This window comes from Mastomys coucha, unplaced genomic scaffold, assembly GCF_008632895.1.
Source record: "Mastomys coucha isolate ucsf_1 unplaced genomic scaffold, UCSF_Mcou_1 pScaffold15, whole genome shotgun sequence".
Classification (NCBI taxonomy): domain Eukaryota; kingdom Metazoa; phylum Chordata; class Mammalia; order Rodentia; family Muridae; genus Mastomys; species Mastomys coucha.
Window position 1 is genome coordinate 86,570,520 of NW_022196897.1, and position 23,983 is coordinate 86,594,502.

Sequence of the window (23,983 nt, forward strand, 5' to 3'; positions counted from 1 at the left end):
TAAGGGCTAAAAACCCTTCACCTTAGATCGATTGTTTAACCTAGTCACATTGACAACTGCATGGTTGTTGTGAGCTTTGTTTGTTTGTTTTCACGTTCATTCATTTGTTCAATGGCTAAACCCCAATCCATCTTCACACTAACAAATGCCACTTTCTCAGTGCGATGGATTGTTCCCACTTCCCACGTGCTGGCTCCCTTCAGGATCCTTTCAGTGTGTTATTTCTGGATCAGTTGTTCACTATGACAGTCTATAAAGACTCAGAGTGTCTGCCAGCTGCCTGCCAGATGGCTTAACTCTAGCAAATGGCCACTGATCTTTAGGCTACTAAGGAGTGGCTGGATTCTTTTGCTTAATTCAAAAATTCCTGCAAATCCTGTGCAAGCAAGAATTCAGCTCCTCTCTAGGCAATGCTAAAGTTTTAACAATAAAAATAATATGCAGCGTTCTCACGTGTTTCTGAGTTCTTCCAATGACACAAGCACCTTAGGGAAACATCACTTATTCTTCACCGCAGCTCAGTGTAGTCTGTATTATATTATAGGTAAGGAACTAAATCATAAAAGAAAATTAAGTGCCTCAACTCTGTACAACTAGAAAATACTAAGGTAAGGATTTGAACTCTGAGAATTCTATTTCAGTTTCTGTTACCTTCACGCTCTGGTAGCAGAAGATTTTTAGATTGTATTTGCTACTTTTTGTTTCTTTGTATGCCCCAAAGAAAGGCAAGAAGAAAATGACTAAAAGCAAAAGGTCTCACACAGAAGCCTTATCAACAATGTTTAGTTTACACTGGGAAAGGAAATGGTAGCACCCAAATATTCTATGACATCTGGCCATGTAAGCTCATAACAACCCTATGCGACTATGCATTTATTGCTGCCAATTAAATGAGGAAGAAGTTTGAGGATGCAGCTTCCATGTTTGACAGATGGCCTATCCAATGCAATGTTCTGAACTTTAACTGCACAATGACTGGAAAGAAGGGAAAGAAGAAGATACGGAGGCAAGAAGGGAGAGAGAAAGGGTTATATTTCAAGATTTCTCTTGCCGAGGTCTAAGATGATAAAAGCAAAGGCTAGGAGATATCTTACAATGATGCTACACAGCAAGCCACAACCAGGCTTACTACCCTACAGCAACCATCCTTTAATTATCTCATATTATTAAGCTACACATGTGGGCTCAGTTTGGTTAGCAAGTTCCTTTGTTCTCCTTGGGATCCTTAATACATCTGAGGTATTCCATGGGGCATGGTGGCAATTTTAGCCAACCTTCACTGGACTGTCATTTGGGGAGATGAAATAGAATAGCCAAGCTGATTCATTCCATTTCACGTGATAAAGACAGGCTCTTGACTGAGTCCACAGATATGTGCAAGACCTTAAGGACTCAGTGTGGCACAGCAGCTCCTTCAAATGGTCAAACCAAGTCATGATATCCACTCTAATTCCAGGGTTGAAAAATATTTTAGGAACACAAAACCACATCATAAAGTGTGTAGGAGGGTATAAAAGACCATTTGTTTGTTTTCTGACCATCTACCAAAAAGTCAAATCGATTTCTGACTAGCTTTCAAGTTCTTTCTCCAACTCAGAATCCAAATCTGTATATGTATAAACGCCACATTCAGAAAATACATTTACACATTTCTGTCAACTCTTTGTGGTTTTCACTCCACTCTTCTCCTCTTCTCCCTCGTGCAGTTTGTGAAGAGAAGCTGAATGAAATTCTCATATGCATTTCTCTATTGAGAAAATTCCCCCTCTGGCTAATGTCAGGATATTTTATCTTTTATTTGCTGAAAGTCTGATACAATGCCTAGTGGTAGCATTTCTTTGGCTTTTTCCTGCAAAGCGTTCTCTGTGACTCCTGAATCTGCACTTTAGTGCCTGAAACTAATCCAGGAAAATCCAGTCACAGTTGCATCATGTTATTCGGCCCCTCCCTTCTTCTCCTCATCTCCCCAGGATGGACAGATACGCCACCCAGTTTGTAGTTGTTCCTGCATTCTTGAATATACTGATCTCCTTTCTTTCCTTTAATTATGTTTATCTTTCCCTTTTAGTTTGAAACCTTTAAGTTGAATTGTCTTCCTTTGCCAGTCCCATCAAATCTACTAATAAGGCCATCAATGTACTTTTGTTACAGAGTTTTAAATTATAGCACTTTCTCTTTGTATTCTTTGAAAATTTTACATATATACACTTTATCTTGCTCATATCTACCCTTCATTCTTTCCCTCCAACTCCTTCCATACATCTTCCTCTCAAGTTCATATTCCCATCTTATATTTTGTGTGAAAAATTGCTTAGTGCTACTAATACACATATGAGGTGGGATCATCCACTAGGACATGTGGAACCTACCACTACCCACATTCCTAAAGAAAAATAACCTCCCACTCCAGTCAACAACTGCCAATATCTGCTCTTGGCTAGGCAGGCAAGTTTTAACTGGTTTGATTCTGTGCAGGTCTTCTATAGGCAACAACTAATATGAGTTCATGTATGCAACCAGTATATCCGATACAGAGGACAACATCTCACAACTCTCCACTTCCTCCTCTGGCTCTCACACTCTTTCTGCTTCCTCTTCTGTGAAGTTCCTTGCACCTTAAACTGAAGAATCATCTAGCTGAAAAGCCACAGGTGCCTATTCTTAGCACTTCAAACAGAATGATAGCATCTCTTTTGAATATTTCTTATGATTTCCACCTCTGTGGAAATTGTTTGTTTCTCCACTTCTCATTTTTTTTTTTTTACTTTTCATATAGAATTTAATAGGAATCATTGTCTGAAATTCCTTATCTGATAATTCTAAAATTCCTACATTGTCTAACTTTTGTTCTAAGGCATGTTCTCCCCTTATATAGGTCTTTTATAATGCCCTGGAATTTTTTTATTGAAATAGAGAAAAACTCCAAATACCTCTAGGAATTCTGTATATATGTACTAGAATGGCCGTTCTCAAGCACTGGAGAGTCACTCAGGATTTTACATACAAGAGTTTTGTGTTTGTACAGTTTGATACTGGATATATGTTTGAGTGGTTTTCTTAAGACAGCTGAGTAATATTTTTATTTATTAGTTAATTAGAATAAGCAGTTCAATTTTTTCAAGCTGAGTTTAGCAGATTAGCCTTTTATTTTATTTTTTTTTTTATTTTAGATATTTTCTTTATTTACATGCGAATTTCTCCTTTCCCAGTTTCCCCTCCAAAAAACAAAAACACAAACAAAAACAAACCCCTGTTGCCTCCCCCCTCCCCATGCCTGCCACCCCGCCCTCTCCCACTTTCTGGCCCTGGCATTCCCCTACACTGGGGCATAGAACCTTCACAGGGCCAAGGTCCTCTCCTCCTATTGATGATCGATTTTGCAATCCTCTACCATACACATGCTGCTTGAACAATCAGATTAGCCTTTTAAAAATATGTTCAGTGGCACTTTGGTGACAGAGTAAGAAAGTATATGAAGAAAAACCTCTTGGTGCCTTGATTCAAACTCATCCTGGTGGTGAGCCTGCACTCTTCCTGTTTACTTCCTAGTGCTTGTGCATCCTTCTAGCATGCTTCACTTGCATGGGACAGCATAGTTTGTGGCGTTATAGCAAATCACCTCCCTTCTCCTGCATCCATACTAATACCCCAATAATTTGAGTTTTCAGGCAAAGCATCTTCTTTTGAAGGTAGGCTAGGCTAAGAAGAGAATGCTCTGACCTATTCTAGTATGGCTATTTGTCCCTGTGAGTTTATGTGACTTCTATTCAGATGCAATAACTTATTTCCCTCTGACATTTACTGTTAAATACTGGTAGATCTCCTGGTGCCAAGACCCTATGACTATATCCATCTGAGCTTCTTAACTCTCAAAAATTCTGCATGAAGCCTGCAGACATTTATTAATTAGAATATTAAGTTTCTACCCAAAAACTCCTTCCAGAGATTTTTATTCCATAAATCATGGTGATGTTTGCCTTTCTCCCTTTTTGGTTAACTATCTTTCCCTGAAATTGTTGATTTTTCAGTTGATGAGAAGAAGTGACCACTTCCTTCCAAGTCAGTCTGGAGACCAGATGTCCAGGACTAGAAACCCAAAGTTACCTTTTCAATAAATGTCCCACACATTTCTGCTGTTTACAAGGAACTGCATTGCTGGATTTATCTTCCAGTTGGCTTATTGAAAGACCCAAAGGAAAGTAGAAAATAAGAAATAACAGCAGCTTCAATGCAGAGAGTTCCAATATGCAGAATGGATCAGAGAGCTTTTCTGTGAACTTTGCATAGTTTCTCGAGAAACCATCTGGCTCAGGACAAAGAAGTGAATAATGAGACTCAAAGCAACCTTTCCTAGAAAGGATTTAGCCCAGGTTATTGAAGAGACAGAAACATCACAGTGATTGAAAATCTAAAGTCACACAATTCCTTGAAGCTTAAATAAAGAAGCCACAAGATCTTGTGGGAGGTCCAGTTTTCTTTCCCTCTTTCAGTGTCTTTGTTTGAGAGGCACTAAAACAGATCTCTGTGTCTCTAGTTGCCATTCCAATTATGTGTCATTTTTAATTCACTTTTATTTTAATGAAAATGAATTACGTTAATTTCTTCTTTTTTCCCCCCTCCAATCCCTCTCATGTCCCTTCACTCTAATTTTCCCATACCTTCTCACACAGTTTCTCAAACTGATGGACTTTCAGGTTCAGAAGAGCCCCAAGATCCTGCAAAATGACCAATATTTGGGTTTTGCATGGCTATTTTTTTCATTCTCCCTGGCTTTTGAGCGTGTCAAATCTTTGCTGCTAGAACACCAGGGAGAAGTTTGCTATGGCTGTAAAAGATTCAACTTGGACCATCAGCACTAGAGCTTCCCCGGGACTATTTCTTCAGTCTTGATTAAAACAAGAGGAAAAGCAGTGTGGTGTGATAATTTTTGTTTGGTTCATTTCCATTCTACTCCCTTAGTATTATAATTATCCCTATTATTTATAGTTTCACTGAAGAATTCTCCACAAGAGAAGGCAGGCTGTGATAAAACATTCTTTTGAAATTTAAAATAATAAAAAAGCAACCAGTGAAGGAAATGAAGATCTCTCAGGCAGCCCAGGAAACAGCTTATTCAACACAACCTGCTTTTCTCTCAAGTTTGTGCAAAGTCTACTTCAGCTGACAAATATCTTCATTCAAGGCAAAGAACATTTGTTTCAGGTAATGTTCCTATTCCTGGAGGAGAAAGAAAGGTAAATTCCGCAGTGAAGTATATCCTGGGGAAATAGCTCTGCAAATGATATGACATTTTTCTGTTCCTGTTTAATATCATACAGGAATAAATATGGGTGATATGGAACCAAGTAAAAGAAAAGATTCTTAGAATAATATAGAATGTGAAATCAGAATAGTTCCTCAGAGATCAGCTGGTCCAACTTCCTTATTTTCCTGATGAGATCTGAGACCTGAGAGTAAGTCTCATTGCCTAAAGTAGCCTAAATGCTTAGTAGCAGAATGGAAGCTTTAAAATCTCTGTTCACCATCTTTTGTAATCAATGTTGCAAGACTATGTGAATTTTCTACCTCAGGCTATTTCTACATAATTGTGTGTGTGTGTGTGTGTGTGTGTTTGTGTGTGTGCATGTGTGTGTGTGTGTGTGTGTTCTGAAATACACTGTGTTGTATGACTACAGTGTGCACTGTACTTGCCATATACTCTGGGAAAGAGTCTTTATTTTACGACAGTTTCAATTAGGTATACAGAGTGACTTATAACTCAATCTGCAGCCTAGGATGGACTTGAAATCATGATTCTTCTGCCTCACCCTCAGAAGTAGTAAAGATTAGAAGCCTCCAACTCCAGATCCAATATTTGATGCTACTATTTTTCCTGCAAAATTGTTCATTGATGTTAGCTAATCATGGGCAATTGTTCACATAATTCCTACTCTCTTGTGGCTTGTTCATCTCTGAGTGGCCCAGTGTTTCAGTTCACATTGCTTCAATTATCCTCTTTACTATAAGGAAAACCTTATTTTTCATGATCCATGTCTTTCATGCGGATGTTCCATGCCAGCACCACTTGAGTGTCTAAGAAACAGTTTCCACTGATGCATTGTCTCCCTCTACCTCAGGTTTTGGAGTTCTGGGATTGCAGGTGCACAAAATCTCATATATGGATCAAATTCCACCTATTAGAAAAAGATGGCACAGGAAACTTGAGTAAATACATATCACTGAAGGAAGTTCAAAATAGAATCCAACAGAAGATGAGCTTCAATGAAAAAGCATTCTTCTAAATCATTGCTAACTTGTAAGTGAAACTGAGTATCCTTTCAATTGCAAAAGCAAACCACAAAAGTTCTAGAATCTCTCAAAACTTTGCCATTTGTTTCCCAGGAATTTCAACTTTTGTCCATTTTAAGACATTTATCTTTTATTTTGGAATTTATCAGACATATATATATATAGATAGATACTAATGTGTAACATCTTCACTTATAAAGTACATTTAGGGTTAAATACATTAACCCTAAATGTTAAGAGCAATTGCTCTTAAAGGTTAAGAGCAATTGCTGGTCTTCTAGAGGACCAAGGTTTGATTTCCAGCACCCACACAGTGGATAACAATTGTCTGAAACTCAGGGTATAGGGGATCCAGTGCCCTCTTCTTGCCTTTGCAGGCACTGTAAGAACATGGTACACAGATATGCAGACAAAACACCCATACACATAAAACATTTTGAAATATATATGTTGTGATCTCATTAATGTTTTTAGTAATTAATCTATAATTTACCCTGCAGCAGTGCTTTGTGAGCAAGCATAGAGTTGTAGGAGAGTCTCTTTCAAACACCTTCTGTATATCAGGACACCTAACAACATTCCTGGGTCTAGTTATATCCCTGGTGCAAAAGTAGCCTAAAACTCTAGAAACAGGAGTGAATGCCTTAAAGTGTATTCCCAGTAGGGCAATTGTCAGAGATATGATCCCTTGAGACAAACTTCTATGAGGAATTGAAAATCCTGTTAAAATCCACCAGATTTAGCACCAAGGTTTGAACATCAAGTTCAAGCTAACTGTAATGGACACAAATCATGACTTCTCTACATCCTTCCCTGAAACTCCTCCCAACCTAGCAAATGGTTCATGGAATACTGATTTCCTGAAGTCCAAGTTGTGCTATGGAATACCACATGAAAGAGCTGGATCTAAGGGGAAAAAAAGTGTTCCTCACGTTATAGAGGACACTGGAACCGGTGTGAACTGAATCCTAGAACAACTCATAGATGAATGAGCAAGTCACATTTGGTATGCATTTGTATCATATGTGTTTATGCATATATATGTTAGAGGACTGTGATTTCTAACCCATTTTCTGAAGATATAACTGTAATTGGTGTCAAGAACATATTCAAATCTCAAATGAAATCTTAATTCTCTGGGGGATTTTAGAACTGTTTTCCCTGTTTTCCCCTATTCAGCAACTTGATGATGCTTTAAAGCATCAGGCGCATACTATTCCTTAACTTTCTAGAATACCATCATTTTAAAGACTGCTTTTAGTATTATGAGCTATGTGATACATCTTATTCACTCACATATTCAGGAACTCTCCTGTGCCCAACCCTTCTGACAACTTATTAATTACTACTGAGTAAATTAAGAATAATTTTATGAGAGAAGTGTGCAATAAAAAGTAAGCTTTGTAAAATTCAAAAACACCCATTTCTTCTTACTTAACACTTTCAATATTTGCTAGTGGTTCTGATACACTTTGTAATGTCTATGTAATATCATATTTGTTATGTAAATATTATATTTATTTGTCTTGGGGTTAAATAAAAGTGTCACTTTACTACATTAATCCTCTTTGCTTCAGGGTTATCTGTGACAGTGGTCTTGGTTGGGTTACTACCATTAAGTTTTCATTTTAATTCCAATAAGCTTGGTTGAAATATTTTTGTGTTGATTTCTCAAGAAATCATAGCCTACTTACTATAATCTACTGTATGAACACACTTTCACACATTCCTTTCTCTAACAATTCCCATAGTGACTTGTTTCTTATTCACGTAGGAGAAACAGTAATAAAATTAAACAAATTGTCACTTACTTCTAAGTTATCTACCCAGAGTCATCACAGTGATCACATGATTGACAACCTGTGTTTTTTATTTCTCAAGTACTGTTCAGTGAAGACAAGATACATAATGTCCCCAAAAGAGTTATCCATTTTAATAAATGTACTGGATTGGTCTTCTGGTGTACTATGTGACCTGCTTCACTCTTTTCTATTTAGCATCTTCATCCCAAGGCTGATTATTACCCCCATACATAGATGTCAGTGTTATCTAATCACCCACAAACTAAAAGGCTTACCATCCCATTCCATTTGAAGGTTATGTCACCTTCTTTGATACTCTAAACACTAAAATTCCACTCTTAAAGAAGACATAATAATGCTAGTTTGAATTTGATGATCTATATGGATATAAATGTTTTGGGACATGCTCTTGTACACTCGGTAAAGACTGTAGGTATTCACCAGTCTCAGTGTTTTGTAAACACTTTCTCCATCACCTTCTGATTGATTTAATAACCAATCTGAATGGCCTATAGCAATGCTGAAAAGTATAGAAAGGATTTGCAATCAAAGTTAGGAACTCTGGGAAAGAGTAAGGTGTAGACTGTTTACCAGACAGACACAGGGAAGAAGCAAGTGCTAGTACTCAGGAGGTAATGAGCCACATGGCAGAGTGTAGATTAGTAGAAATGGGTCAATTTAAGTAGAAGAGCTAGATGGGCACAAGCCTAAGCTAAGGCCAAACTTCCAAAAATAATGTAAAACTCTGTGTCATTACTTTTGGAGCTGGAGGGTCAGAGACAGCCTGTTATAATAAATGGTCACATACTAAAGATTCTGAAGTGTTAGAAAGTATTTACTAAGAGTCAGCTTTGTAAATGAGACACAGGCTGCAATGTTTCCCTCTTTAAGTACCTCAGTCATGGGGACACAACAAACATGAACAAGTCACTTGAGTGTCCTTAGTTAAGAATACATTTATACATAGTGGCACAGAACAAGGATGAGCAGGAAGTAGACCATTGAGGATCATAGAAACTGAACTTGAACTTTTCAGTGTATTGGCAGAAATAAAAATTTGCTTACAGACGGAGAAATAAAAATTTGAGAGTGATGGCTAGGTCAGTAGTTAAGTGTGCTTGCTACATACTCATGAAGCTCTGTCATACTCATGTACAACCTGGATATAGCTTCATGTGCCTATAACCCTATAGGGGAAGTAGAGACAGGAGAATTACTAAGACTTATTGATGAGTGAACCTAGTTGAAAACTGGCTTAGTGGTTATCCAATATCCTGCCACTTCTGCATATATGTATTCATAACACACACATATACACACACAGGCACACATGAATGCAGGTACACATGAACAAATGCTCACGCCTTAATAGATCTTATATTACTTGTTCTTTTAGTTATGTTTCTGACTTTGATAGCATGCTGGTTAGTTTTATGTCAGCTTGACAGAGAAAGGGTTCATTTAGGAAGAGAGATCCTCAATTTATAAAAATGCCCCTACCACTTTTGAGTGTAGGCAAGCCTGTAGTGCATTTACTTGGTTAGTGATTAATGTCAGGTGACAGTGCCACCTTGAACTGGTGGTCCTAGATGCAAAACAATAACAACAACAACAAAAAGCAGGCTAAGCAAGCCATGAAAATAAGCCAGTAATCAGTACCTCCCCTCCATGTCCTCTGCTTAAGTTCTCCCACTTGAGACTAACCTAGGGTTCTGGTTTTCCATTGTTTCCTATCTTACCATTATGTTGATTCAGAAATCAATCCAAAAAGTACATGCTAATTTGTGATCTAATACTGTGTAATGAATCATCTCAGATTTTGCCATCTTAAAAATAAAACAAATTATATAAAATTTTGTCCAAAATCTTGAAAGTATATTCAAAATTGCAGTCACTTTAGTATATATCTATAAACAAAGAGTATGTAATCTAATAATAAACACCAAATTAAATACCAAAAGTCTTCAAAATTGTCTAAGAATTTTACCAAAATGCTACTGAAAAGATAAGCCACATTCTGAAGGAGAATATTACTAACATAAATATGTACATCAATATACTATCAAGATATATAAAGAACACTAATAAACCAATAAAATTGGTTTTGCTAGGAGAAAGGCAAAAATATTCCTATGCATTTTTCTTTTTTTAATTAAATTATTTTATTTATTTACATTCCAAATGTTGTCCCCCTTCCTGATCCCTCTCCCAGAGTTTTTCACCCCATCTCCCCTCCCCTTTGCTTCTGAGAAGGTCCTCCCTCACCCATCCAACCATCTTTATCTCACCCCAAACAGCATCTCCCTTCCATGGAGTGTCAAGTTTCTACAAGATTAAGCTCATCCTCTCCCACTGAGGCCAGAAAAGGCAGTCCTCTGCTAAAGGGACCAGGGGCCACAGACCAGCCCGTATATGCCCTTTGATTGGTGTCTTAATTTCTGGGAACTCTAACACGTCTATGTTAGTTGATACCGGTGTCTCTACATGGTTGCAATTCCTTTCTGCTCCTTCAGTCCTTCTCCTACCTCTTCCATAGTAGTCTCTGACCTCAATTCAATGGTTGGCTGTAATTATCTGCATCTGTCTCAGTCAGCTGCTGTAGAGATTCTCAGAGGACAGCCATGCTAGATTCCTGTCTGCAAGCACAACATGGCATCACTGATAGTGTCAGGGTTTGGTGCCTGCACATAGGATGGATCTCAAATTGGGCTTTGGATGGCTCATGTCACTGAATGGTTTTTCCTTCAGTTTCTGCTTCAATTTTTGCTCCTGCATTTTCTTTAGAAAGGAACAATTCTGGGTCAAAATTTTTGAAGATGGGTGGGTGACCCTATACCTCAACTGGAAGCCTCCATATCTATCTACTGGAATTGGTCTCTTCAGGTTCCATCTCCCCATTGTTGGGCGTTTGGGTTAAGGCCATCCCCATTGAGTCCTGGGAGCCTCTCACATCCCAGATCTCTGGGACTTTCTAGAGGTTCTCCCTACCCTACACCTCATACTGGTGCATATTTACCTTCATTATCCTGGCCCTCTGGGGCTCTCTCCTGTCTCCTCCCCATACCTGATGCTATGCCCCATTTCCCCTCCCCTTGCCCTCTCCCACCCAGGCTCCTCCCTCCTTCTCCCTCCCATGATTATTTTGTTCACCCTTCTAAATGGAATTGAAGTATCCATACTTGGGCCTTCCTGTTTGTTGAGGTTCCTTTGGTCTGTGAGTTGTATCATGGATATTCCAAAGTTTTTGGCTCATATCTACTTATCAGTGAGTACATACCATGCTTTGTGGTCTGGGTTTACCTCACTTATGATGATATTTTCTAGTTCCATTCATTTGCCTGCAAAATTCATTAAGTCCTCGTTTTTAAGAGCTGAATAGTAATCCATTGTGAAAATGAACCACGTTTTCTGTATCCATTCTTCTGTTGAGGAATATCTATGTTCTTTCCAGCTTCTGGCTATTATAAATAAGGCTGCTATGAACATAGTGGAGCCTGTGTCCTTGTGGTATGGTAGAGCACATTTTGGATATATGCCCAGGTATAGCTAAGTCTTCAGGTAGAATTATTTTCAATTTTCTGGAGAACTGCCAGATTGATTTCCATACTAATTGTACAAGTTTGCAATCCCACCAGCAATGAAGGAGTGTTCCTCTTTCTCCACATCCTTGACAGCATGTTCTGTCACTTGAGTTTTTGATCTTAGCCTTTCATATTTATATATGACTAAATGATCATGGTCAATACTTTATATAAAATGTATGTCTGTGGATTATGTTGTTAACTTGCCAGAGCCTAGAGGAGGCACCTTGGAGATATATATCTGTGCACATCTATGAAGGACTTTCTCTATAAAGTTAATTGACATGGAAAGACCTACCCTAAATGTGGTACCATTCCATGGACTGGATTACTAGACTGAATAAAAAGAAAAGACTCAGCTGAACATGAGCATCCACAGCAATCTGCTCCCTGTGAGGTGAAAAAACGTGATGTCTCTCTCAAAATCACCATGACTTCTCTACCATGATGGGTCTTCCCTTGAACTGCAAGCTTAACTAAAAATTTTTCTTCCTTGAATTTGTTTTCTTATCAGGCTTTTGGCAACAGCAATGAGTGGGATGATTAAAATAGCTATAACCACAACAGAAAATAGAAATCAAACTACAGTAAAATAATTACATCTCTCCAGACTGAAAAAAAAATAATAAGAGCAAACAACAGTGATGCTACTGAAGAAATAAGGATTTCACTCACACCTGCCAAAAACTCAGTTATAACTGCTATGCAGATAATTTGTCATTACATAAAACACTCAAAATATTCATCTTTGACCTCTCCATGTTTTATTTTCTTAGTCTGTAAAATGAATCAATGATATTTACGTTGAGCATTGGAGTAAGATAATATGTAATATTTATTGTAACTCTGGCCCGCATTAGCTCTCTATTAATATAAGTTGGTGATTTTGTCACTAATATTATAGACTAGGCATGTCTGTTTTAATAGATATAGGTAAGCCATATGCCATAGATGCTACAATAAACCACACCTATGAAAAATACAATCATAACCAGAGAAAAGGAGAAAAGTCAGAGCTTTGGAGACTGGAGAAATAGAGTAGAAGGAGACTGGGAAGTGGGAAGATGCCCTGATCACTTACACAAAGAAGGTGCTTCCTACCAACAAAATGTGAAGATGAGGAAGAGGTATGTGTCACTTAATAAGAAAGGTTCAATTAAATTTTTTCTATTCATCCACAATATGTATTGTGATAAACAGAAAAGAGGTAAATTTAATGAGTTGACCCTCCAGTGAGGAACAGAATAACTAACAAAGGAAGGAGGAAACTAGACAAGAAAAATAATAGAAAACAAGTAAACAACACTCAGAGACTGAGTGTTCAGTGAGAGTAATAACAAATTCAAGGTTCTTGACTGTCCTCCTCCACTGAGAGGTGAAATCCAGGATGAACTTCAACAGCTGTCAACAGTTGAGTACCAAAGTGTTGTCCTGGTAGCTCTGAACTTATTCTTAAGAGATCTGACAGTTCCCCTACCACCACCTTTTTTTTTCCTCTTGGTGTCTTGATGGAACATGAAAAGTCCTGGCTACTGGGCTGGATACAGAGACAATTTGGAGAACATGCAGGCACCTGATAGGAGTGAAGAAGCAATGATGACCAGCTCAGTTGAGCCTCCAGGGAGTCCTACCCATGGTTGCTCTGTGAATAAAATCCCATATGTGATCCAGAGCAAAGATCAATCTATTCAACCCATAGATCCATGAAGAGAGAAAGAATGACAAATGAAATAAGAGAAATAATGACAAATAATTATTGTTGAAACCACTAAGTCTAGAGTAGTCATCTACAGAACAGTAGATGAGTCGAGCCAGGATACAGTGAGGCTAAAGAGGACATCCTAGTGACATGAGACGAAGTGAAGCTGCAGTCTAGCAGCACTGACATCCTTCAGGAGCTCTGAGGGGTGTGTGTGTGTGTATGTGTGTGTGTGTGTGTGTGTGTGTGTGTGTGTGTGTGTGTGTGTGAGCATGCTCGTGTGTGGGTGTACATGTGCATGTGTTTTCATCTGGCAGATTCTAAAAGTGACTTTGGGTGAATTTTCTTAATTTCACAAAGTAGAAAGAGAGCCAACCCAAACACTTTTCCCAAAGGATGATGGTGACCAACAGTGGATCTCTTTTCCCTGACTTCATTAAAAGTAGAGGCAAAATAATTTAGAGATTTTTTTTCCTCCCCTATATCTCCCCAATAAAATTCTACTCTGTTCCCACAAATATTCTCATTAAAGTCCTAGGATTCAATTTACATAATTGAGGCTGTCCAGCTAATTTTAGGAAAATTACTACTTTGAGAAAAATAACTGTTATACAGTAATTATGGCAGAGATGTTCTGCTTTGTGTCAGGCACAATGAAATCAGTAGGTTTAAAAATTAAGAACAAGTGACTCTACACTCTCAATGTCATTTTAAAAATGAGAGGGAGCTGTTAAGAAACAGCTTTGCATGTTAATAGAGGACCTAGGGAATGTTCTGCATTAAGATATATGATTTTCAACCTTGTTAAAAGAAATATTGAAAGAGGGAAATTGATTTTTTTCCCAGAAAATTTGCCTGTCACACTCCAAGATAAGTTACTGTTGTGTGTCCATTAAATAAGTATATTATATGAAAAGTCACACGTTAGGAAAAAAAAAAAACTTCAGCTAGAATTGACCTCAGCTAGGATTTATACAATCTCTTGCTTTATAGAATCAGGAGTAACAGTGAATTCTTCTCAATGTTCAATTAAACTAGTGATGAAGTATATTGCACATAAGCTCTAGCGGCTTTTGAGAATTTGTGTTGTCTCAAAAAGATATTCTTAGAAATAGTATATTGAGAGAAAGAATGAAAGATGTAGCAATGTTATAAATGTGTTAAATATTAGACAATTAACACAGTGTTTTGTGAAGAAAATTTCACCATTTGTTTTTAATTTCTCATTTTTTAAGTGAGAAAAAATAACTTTCATCTAGAGGTATTCAAATGTTTCCAAGAGGGACTACATTCAATGCAGATGCTGGTAATGGTGGGGTTCAGGGGTGGGGCAACAGCTGGGTTCTACTCTTTAGTCTACCCACAACTCTGCATTTGCAAGCCCCAGCCCCGTTAACCAAGGCAGCTCTCCTTCCATGTCTTCAGTTCTGAAAGGTTCATACAATTCCACTTAAAACAATATAACTTAATATGACAAAAAAAAGTATTGTAGGTATTGAAGGAGGGGTCTCTGGGAGGAGTTGGGGTACAAAAAGGAAACAAGAATGTGATGTAATTCTATTTACTCAAAATATGATTTTTAAGTGTTAACAAATTCAGATAAATTGAAATCATGTATCTTTTCTCATCATAATGCAATAAAGCTTAAATCAATAAAATATAATATAAGCTAGATATGACATAAAATTACCTTAGATTAATGTTTGAAAGAAGACAGACTAGAAGTGATTCCTTAAAAGCAACCAGCGAGACAGAGGACCAGGAAGACTACAAAGAGACAAAACCCAAAGCAGGATGAGGAGGAAGGACCTGACACTTAGACAGCTGAAGCCTACTGTGCTGGGCTCTCTGTGAGATGAGCATGTCACCAATGAGTGACTGACTCCACAAGGGTGAAGAACTCAGTGTATTTCTTCACAACATTCTCTCATTGCTGAATAAGGACTGTTTCCATACTAATTTCTTTCTCAACAATTTTAGGCTGAAATATCAACTGGTCAAGATTTCATTTTCCCCCTTCTCCTCCCTTTGTTACGTATAGTTAAGCACCCATATGCATAGACACATCAAAAGAAGAAAGTCATTACCCAAGACACACGGTCAATGCTTATCAAAGATACAACCTCCCAAGAGAAAGGATGGTAAGAGTTAAATTGCTCCACCCAATTTTATAGACTCTCTTTTCAAAAGTTAATATGGTAGGTGGCTGGAGAGATGACTCGGTGGTTAGTCACCCTTACTCTTCGGGCAGAAATCTGAGTTCCATTTCCAGCATTGATAATAGGTAGCTCACAACCACCTGTAACCCAGTTTTATGGGATTGGGTGCCTCTGGCCTCTGTAGGAACTTACCTCACGTGCACCTGCCACCCCACTCACAATTAAAACAAAGTCAAATGTTTTTAAAGAATAAAGAAATAATGAGAATAAGGAAAAACAAACATTTTAAGGCTCTCTTCCATGGCTAAAATTTCAATATATTTTCCAAAACGTATTTTGAGATAGCTGTCAAAAATACATGGTGTGGTTTTTTTTTTTTAAAGACAGCCTTTTTAATAAATGGTGGTGAAGAAACTAGAAGAATAAAAGTACATTCATATCTCTCATCCCAGACAAAAATCAACTCAAAATTAATCTTACTGTAAGATACAGAACTTTGAAATTGCTACAAAAAATGTAATATAAACACTTAAAGATATAGGCATAGACCGAGATTTCTGCACAAGCTTCTAATAACACAAGCAAGGATTCCCAGAACAGACAAATGGAATTATATGAAATCTAAACATTTCTGCACAGCAAAGGAAACAATCACCAGTGAATAAGCAGACAGTAGGATGTGGGGGAAAGAAAAACAAAACAAAACAAAGAGTGGCCTAGTCAAAATTTCCAGAAAATACCTTAGCCCCACTTTTTGCCTAGGGATGGTAAACTGTGGCTTATGTTTCAATCCTTTCATTCAGTGACTGAATTTGATCATGTTATTACACTGACATGACCCCATGTTGCATTTTGTATAATATGTACACAAAAAAGTTCTTTTCAACAGGATTTAGTGAGGATCAGATGAGAAAAAAGTATATAGAACAAATGAAAAATGCCTGGTACTTAATACCTTTCCAATAGTGGTGTTTGATTCACTTTTATGCTCCTTTCCTAGGAAGCACCCTTTGAGTCAAATAGCTTCGTTCCTCCAAATCCACATTTTTCCTCTTATTAGCGTCTAAGTTTGAAGCCTGGTGAGGTAAATAAGATGTAATGTTAGCTTGAGCAATTATCCGATGAGAAGGCTTTTTGCTGGGTTGTTTTGTTTTAAGATGGGATCTCACTTGCAGCTAAGCTTGGAACTTGTGTTCCCCCTGCATCAGCTTCTCCCTGTGATATTACATGTATGTTCCATTATGCAGAGTATGGGGGTGACATTAGCTGAAATACCCAACAGAGGGGAGACAGAACGTGTAGAGACCACCTCCAGTAGATATTCATGGCCCCCAGTTGAGGGATGAGACCATCCACCCATCTCAAAATCTTTAATCCAGAATTGTTCCTGTCTAATAGACACGCAGGGACAAAAAAATGGAGCAGAGACTAAAAAAAAAAAAGGCCATCCATAAACCACCCCACCTTGGGATGCATCCTGCAGACACCATACCCTGACACTATTGCTGATGCCAAGAAGTGCTTGCAAACAGGAACCTGGTATAGCTGTCCTCTGAGAAGCTCTGCTAGCACCTAAGACAGATGCATACACTCACAGCCAACCATTGGACTGAGCCTGGGGACCCCAATGGAAGAGTTAGGGGAAGGACTGAAGGAGATGAAGGGGATTGTAACTTCATAGGAAGAACAACAATATCAACTAACAGGACCCCTCAGAGTTCCCAGGGAATAAACCACCAATCAGAGTATACATGAGTCTGTCCATGGCTCCAGCTACATGTGAGCAGAGGGTTGCCTTATCTGGTGTCAATTGGAGTGGAGGTGCTTGGTCCTGTGGAGCATTCTTGCCCTAGAGAAGGGATACTTTAGAGGGGTGAGGTGGAAGTGGGTGGATAAGGTAGGAGTAGGTGAGTAGGTGGGGGAGCACACTCTTAGAGGCAAAGATGGAAGGGGTAGTAGCTTCCAGAGGGGAGATTGGGAAGGGAGACAACATTTGGAATGTAAATAAATAAATCATAAAAAAGGGTGGAAAAGAATTTCATTACAGTGGAAAAATAATTATTAATCTTGTCTTTCAGAACTTGTATTTGTGTGTGATTACTTCATCCTAACTAACTGTATGATTATGTGACCAGAGGCTACTCTTAGGTGATCCTTCTGTGGAATGCCAGAGAAACGGAGGAAGCCTCTAGATCAGGCTATTGATTCATAAAAGAGCAAGTGCTGTTTACGTGTATGGATCCCCTTTGCCTTTGATCTATGACCACAGTCAAAGATCTATCTCTGCCGTTTACTTGGAATACCATGGCTATTTTCTCACTGGCAAATAATAGCTTTTTTTAAAAAAGCATAATATTTGCCCTCTATATACATAAGTTTGCATTTCATCTGCAAATTGAGATCTCTACGGGTTTTATAATTCCAACTGCATACATTTTAATCTTTCATAATGAATCTTTATCTCCTATTCACAATTCAAATATAGTTTCTAATATAGGAACAAAACCAGAAAATTCATATTTTATCCCTCCCTAGTGTAAGTATGTATTTGTTGTATAAATATTCTTTACCTAGCAATTCAATTAATAATACACAAATGCTATGTGAATTACAAAGCTTTTCCTAAAAGTGCACTAGTCAGAGATTATCAGCTTCTTTGTATAAAGAGCCTTATCACATTTTCAGTGTGTTCTTACTACAGCTAATCCTTCTAAATTCATGGGATAAAAGTTGCTATAACCTCATAACATGTAATTCCAGGCCTTTTACATAGCTCACCTTTTGATGATGCTTTCTGAATTTAGCTAGAACCAGGAGATAAGGGGTGGAAGGAGGACACAGGGTTTGCTAAGAACTCATTCGGGATAAAGTATTATCACAGTAAAGTGCCCTCGTTGGATACAAATCCTCATGTTTACCCCTCTAGCACTGAGCTGTTTGATTTTCTGTCTATCCAGGGCTGATTAGTGTTAGAAGACTTATTCAGGGATAATTCAATTGCCTGCTTCAAATGCCTGAGTTATCTATACCACTAGTGCTCTTGGACTGCTGCCTACATTGTAGGATAAGGGAAGAGCTTTATCCTCTTCCCCCGGCTAGAAGTGTTCCATAAGTGCTAGGAATACAACACTTTTCAGGATGTTTTCCATATTTTAAAGGGAAATTGTGGGTTGTATTTCTAATACGACCTCGAAAATAAATATCTACCCTGTACCAATTTTAATGAATTGAATATGTTGAAGTTTGTCTTTAAATTATAGACAAAAGCCCATAGTTTATACACACATATACTGGTATTTTTGAGGTTCTATGACAATAAAAGAAAAGTTAAACTCTACTGTAACAAACATAAGATTTTATGCTCTGGAATACTCTTGACCAGACAAAGGACCTTCACTGCTTTCTGAGTCAATGCAAGACACTGATGTCTGCTAAGACTTAAAGAGTACTCGTACCTTATGAGGTATGACAAGAAAGTAAAGTAAAACCAGTAGATATGCCTTTCAAGTTTTCTACACTTGACTTCCATCTACAAATACCTTGTGGCTGATGAGGCACCTTTAACTGAATGCTGTAAATGCCTCCCAGGCTCTCATGGGTCAACATTCTCCACTGTTAACAGTTCCTGCTTCATTCATCGCAATATCAGAACCTGTGCAAAATCTTCCCATTTCCTAAGCTCCTTAGACACCTACCCCATTCCCACCTCTGTCACACTTGAGTGGATTGTTCTAACTATAATGTTTTGTAGGTCCCATGAATGTGTTTACCTGTTCTTTTCATGTCTTGTCCAACAACCTTCCATTTTTGTAGCACACACTGAAGAATACTGCTGCTGCCCCCAACTCTGCTTTGCTGACCAGAGATCCATGTTTCTTTCTATCATCATAGTACACAGATTGTATCTCTTCACTTTGTCATCCCATGAGCACTATAAGCACCGCCACAGAAACTCAAAACCTCTTCACTTCCATTTCTTCTTTATGTATGAGACCTATTAATGCAAAACTCAAAAGGAGGTAAAATTGTAGTTTCATAAAGTTATTAGAATAAAATGTTACATGAAGAAAAATAAGAAGTCTAGGGTGAAAGGGGTGGATTCTCTAGGTTTTTAAACTATAGGGAAATTTTTCCTGCATGGCTTAAGGAATGAGAGGAGGGAAAATGGAGAATGAATTGATGATTAAGCAAGTTATATTATTTTCCACTTTTAAAATGAAATTTATTATTATTTTAAAATATTTAATCTTTCATGTATTCATACAATGTTACCAATTGCACTGCAGGATGCTGTTTTTCAATGGTTATATTCTTTTAAAATATAACTCAGTATAATTTGCATCATTTTTTCCTTTACTACCCTTTCTGCACCATCACAAGTGAAAGTATTCTTTGGTTGGTGTATCAGTTACACTTCTGTGACAAAATACCCTGACAAAGAGCAAGGCAGGGAAGAAAGAACTTACTTGAACTTACAATTCTAAAGTGGATACAATCCATCAGGGTGGGAAGGACAAGGCAGCATGAGCATGAAGCCAACCAGCCATGTTTCATCTATGCACAAGAACAGAGGCGGAGAACAAGTGGGCCTAGGCTATCAGTTCTCAAAGCCCAAGTGGCATATATCCTCCACCAAGGTTCCACTTCTGAAGGTTTCCAAATCTTCCCAAACAGTACCACTACTTGGAGAGCAAATGCACAAATAAATTAGCCCTCTTGAGCATTCCTCCTCAGGACCCAGAAGGCTATGGGGAAGCTCATGATATAAAATACTTTAAGTTCAACTTCCCAAGTTCCCATAGTCCTTAACAGCCCCAACACCATTCAAAATTTAAAGTCCGAAGACTAGTCTAAGACGCAAGGGAGCCTCTTATCTGTGACCATTTGCTGAGGCCATTTACATCTATATAAGTGGTTAGTAAATTTCTTTTACTATATCTTTAAATATTTTTTCTCATTTATGCTCTCTGGCTTCCACCATTACTTCTTAAAGCATCTCTATTTCTTATCAACCACACATTCTGTATTCCCATTCACTTATTTCTCCAGGGACAGTATTCCTTAGGTTTCAATAAAACAGTTTTCCACTGCATTGTTTCATACTTTGAGCCTTAGGATTGACTCAAACTCTACCATTTTATCATTTCTATTTTAAAATCCATTCTTATATAATTCAACACTTTTTATCATATTATTCTGTTACTTTAAAAAGCAACATTTTTTCACCTTTCTCTTTTTATAATAGCCATGTCATAATTCAGTCTATTAGAGTTTCCTGTTTTCTTTAAAATGCTTTTTGAGTCTTTGGCAATGTTCAAATGTATTATTTTACTCTGAGTTTTCAGAAACTCACTTATTTCTTCAGGTTCCTCTAGTGTTATACATTGAAATTTAAACTCATTTTTTGTGATAGATGCTTAATATTTCAATGTATGTATATACATATATATATATACCTTCAGATTAATCTATTGATCCATTCAAGTTATTTAGTGTCGCTCTTTTAAGGAATACCCCACTTAAAATTCTTATAGGTTTATAAGTAGAATTATTTCTGAGGGGCACATTCCTAAAAGTAAGGAGTCACCATTACCCTATAATTGTTACTATTCACTCTTATCTATTTTTTTTACAATGTGTATTGTGGTGCTTTCAAAGTAGCATCTTGATATTTGGCTCATACTCCCTGGATTCTAATGATTTTTTTTTTTGTGCGTCTAGTTGACTTTTTATTTTTTAACGTATTTTTTATCAGTTTACTGGTAGTGCTTATGGGGTGTGAATATGAGTGTTGGATATGCACTTGCAACAACACCTGAATTATCAGTAGACAACTTTCAGAAGTCAATTCTCTTTGCTTTCACTGTAATTCCAGGGATCAAACACAGATCATCATTCCTTGACAAATGCCTTTTGCCACAAAGTCATCATGTTGAATTTTGTTTTGTTTTGATTTGATTTCCAATATTGGAAATTGAACCTAGATCCTTCTATTTATAATCTATACACATGCCCTGTCACTAAGCTGTGTCCTCAAATTCAATTCTGTTTTTGTGAATTGCTTAAGCATAGTATTTTCCTATGGGCGTCTATGTACATTAAAAATATGTACCCCTTATCTATTACATATACTGTAAGTGCTTTTCTCTAGACTAGAATGCCTTGATGATCTAAATGAGTTCTTACTGTGGAGAATTTTGTTAATATATTTTCATGTCTATTAATCATTTTTTCCATTTTTCTGGGTTTTCATTTTGTGTAAATTATAATAACCTAAAAAGTTGTTGTGTAATTTATGTTTTCATGGTTATAACATAATACCTGGGACAATCAACTTAAAAAGAGTGTCTACTCAAAAGCATAACTCCAATGACCTACTTCCCACTAAACCTCACCTCTTAAGAGTTGCACTTCTTCCAACAGGGGCATGAACAGAGGGCCAGGTCTTTAATGCATGGACCTCTAGGAACTATTTACCAAAACTACAAGAGTTACAAGAATTTTCCCTAAAGCTTTTGATGTTTTGATAATTCACTTTTATACTGGTTCTTTACCTTGTAGTATTTTAGATAAACTGTGAGTTCACAGCTCTTTCAGATAAATGAAAATCATTTTGCCACTGAATATAAAAGGCATCTTTATCATACATTATGGCCTTTCCAGGCTTTGGTCTATTTCTAAATTCTCTTCTCACTTCCAACAGTAGGATAAGAGTCTGTTCTTATACTATCATATTATTTTGATTGCAGGAAAATATACAAACAATTAACATTATAATTTGTGTATTTATTCTTTTATACAAACTTTAAGATAGTATTTTTCCCATTTGAAAAATTGAACTTCTGATTGAAGTTTTGTTAACTAGGTATAACTTCAGAATAAGTGTATAATTATATGATATTCAAACATGAGGACAAGCATTGCTGTCTAAGAATGTCATAACAACTTCTTTTGAAATAGAGATGGTATACTTTTGAAGTAAATGTTAGACTAAATGCACTGGTTCATAACTTACTGAACTATATGCATACATACTCTACAGTTAGTATTTTTAGTATTTTTGTTGGCATCACGATACCAAAGAATCAGGAAAAAATTCTCGCCAATAAGAAGTTTTACTATTTTGTTGAAATCTTAAAAATTGAATGGATGTGTTGAAGGATCCATCATGGATGGATAATTCCATCAAGGTAGTTAATGTATGATGATTAACAGTACATCTCTCGAACATTGTCCTCTTACATAGCTTAAATGCTGACCAAATTCCCAACCCATAGATTTCACCTTTTCATTCTGTATTTCTTTAGTCTCAATGTTTTAGCTTCCACTGAAAAGTGAGGTGCTGTTTACCCTCACATGTTTGTCTTAGTTTACATAAGGAAGTCATTGTGATTCACTCATGAACGACAAATTTCCATCTCTTAAAACTCTCCTGAGAGGCTCTGACAGTATCTGACTGACACAGATGTAGAGGCTCACAGCCATCCATCGAACTGAGTGCAGGGTCCCCAGTGAAGGAATTAGAGAAAAGACCAATGGAGCTGAGGGGTTTGTAGCCCCTTAGGACGAACAACAACATGAACTAACTAGTACCCTCGGAGCTCCCAGGGTCTCAACCGCCAACCAAGGACTGCACATAGAGGGGTCTGATTGTTCAAGCAGCATGTGTATGGTAGAGGATTGCAAAATCGATCATCAATAGGAGGAGAGGACCTCGGCCCTGTGAAGGTTCTGTGCCCCAGTGTAGGGGAATGCCAGGGCCAGAAAGTGGGAGAGGGCGGGGTGGCAGGCATGGGGGGGGGGAGGCAACAGGGGTTTGTTTTTGTTTGTTTTTTTTGTTTTTTGGAGGGGAAACTGGGAATGGAGAAATTCGCATATAAATAAAGAAATTAAAAAAAAATTGAATAGTATTTCACTGTGTGCATTTACTCATTTTATTGACCTTTTTATCCAAGATGACTGATGTTGATTCAGTGTCATAGCTACTGAAGATAATTCTGCCATAAGCCTGGAGGTGGAGGACCTTATTTCCAGGTTTATTTATTCCTGATGTACTTCATGTCCTGATGTGACTTCACTTCCTTGTGTACTTATTCCACAACAAATATACCATCAGTTGAAATGCTTTAATTTCCCTATACAGTTCATGTTTAAGCTACATTTGAACAAAACTTCACAATACATATATATCATTAGCCCACTTGATCACATAGATGCCTAAGAGTTGTGCTATTGACAGAGCAGTAATCACTGACTTGGGGAAAAGTCAAATTTTGAAATAAATGTATTTTCTACTGTATACCACTTTTGCATCATTATACATTCAAAGCTTATGTCATCTCTCATATGCATATCCTGTATTTTGTATCTATATTACAAATAGATAATGAAATTAGAACCTATCTGAGAAACAAAAGGGAATTATTGGGAAGATAAAATGAAATGGGGAATGGT

General features: G+C 37.4%; 1 long non-coding RNA gene across 1 annotated transcript; it reads right to left on the reverse strand.

The window, feature by feature from the left end:
• Window positions 1–5,933: 5,933 nt before the first annotated feature.
• On the reverse strand, window positions 5,934–19,411 carry LOC116092255. The gene is made up of 3 exons (XR_004119180.1): window positions 19,300–19,411; window positions 16,485–16,605; window positions 5,934–6,173 (listed from the first exon to the last, which is right to left on the reverse strand). It is a non-coding gene; the product is annotated as an uncharacterized LOC116092255 (long non-coding RNA).
• Between the last annotated feature and the right edge of the window lie 4,572 nt (window positions 19,412–23,983).